Source organism: Bubalus kerabau, chromosome 14 (genome assembly GCF_029407905.1).
Source record: "Bubalus kerabau isolate K-KA32 ecotype Philippines breed swamp buffalo chromosome 14, PCC_UOA_SB_1v2, whole genome shotgun sequence".
NCBI lineage: Eukaryota > Metazoa > Chordata > Mammalia > Artiodactyla > Bovidae > Bubalus > Bubalus kerabau.
This window is the reverse complement of record NC_073637.1, coordinates 1,387,257-1,388,577: the sequence shown is the minus strand read 5'-3', so window position 1 is coordinate 1,388,577 and position 1,321 is coordinate 1,387,257. Positions and strand designations below refer to the sequence as shown.

Below are 1,321 nucleotides of genomic sequence, written 5' to 3'. Positions count from 1 at the left end.
CAAGCCAAAGGAGCCCCAGAGGCAGACGGGACGGCCGGTCGTCTGGTTTCCTGAAAGCCGAATGCGAATGCGGAGGGGCTCGCGGGCCGCGGGGAGGCAACCCAGGTCTGCAGCGGGAGTCGGGGCCCCGGCCACCCACTCACTCCCCCCGCCCCGGGAGGGGCTGGGGCTGCGGGGGTGGCGGGGGGGCGAGGGGGGTGTGGGTCCAAGAATTGGGACGCGGGGCGGGCGCTAAAGGACCTCTTCTGGTAGGCAAAAAAGCCTCCAGCACCCGGAATTCCCAGGTGGTCTCCCATCCAAGATACTAAACAGGCCCGACCCTGCTTAGCTTCCGAGATCAGACGAGATCGGGCGCCTTCAGGCCGATAGGGCCGGAGACGGACGCGGCCGCCGCGGGGCGCCCTAAGAGCCTTGCGCTTCGCCTCCCTTTCGCTCTGACCTGCAGGTCGGGCCAACGGGCCGCCCCTCTCCTCGGGGGGCCGTGCTGTACTTGAGCCGCACGACCCGCGACCGCACTCCAGCCTGCTGACGCCGGCCCGGCCCCCGAACACCGCCAACACCAGACCAGCAACCGCCTGGCCGGGCCCGGGGGCCCGATGGGCTTCCAGGACCCCCCAGTGACCGGGAGGGCGTGCGTGCGTGCGTGCGCGCGGGGCCTGGGGGGTGGGCTGAGGGGTGCGGAGGTCTCGGCGCCCTCCCACCCCCGGCCACTCCAGACCCGGCCGCGCTGGCTGAGCGGGGCCTCCCCCCCATCCCGTTCGCCGCTCAGGGCCGCGCGACCCCGGAGGTGTCGGTCTTCGGGGCCCGCCGCCTCCCGATCCCCGCGGCCCGGGGGCCTCTGAACCTCCTGCGGGCCTAGGCGCAGCGAATCTTGAGCGCCCAACTTGCCCGGCACCTGCCCGCTGCCCAAACCCACCGGGAGCCACGGAGGCGCGGTCGACCGGAGCGCCTCAGCCCCGCCCCTTTGCTCTACCGAGGCCCCCCGCCCCCCTTGTCCCCACGCCGCCCGCCAAGCACCCGACCTTCCTGAGAGAGCAGACGAACCACAGGCAGGCACACAGACAGACACACACACTCGCACGCACCCACGCCATGGGAGACAGCTGGCCTGCGCGAGCTCCTCAGCCAGAGCCATAGCACCTGGGAGAGGCCGGGGCCAGACCAAAGGCCCGGTGGACGGCTGTCGGGAGAGACAGAGGCAGAAATCCATGAAGCTTCCGAGAGAGACTCCAAGACGGCGAGAGGGAGATACGGACACACACACACACACTTGAGTGTGGTCTTTGGAAATACTTCTGTTCGTAGTTGCTGGGTTGAGCCC

General features: G+C 70.4%; 1 pseudogene; it reads right to left on the bottom strand.

Annotated features, from left to right (window-relative positions):
- Window positions 1-259: 259 nt before the first annotated feature.
- LOC129627518 (uncharacterized) lies at window positions 260-379 on the bottom strand (annotated as a pseudogene).
- Window positions 380-1,321: the final 942 nt, after the last annotated feature.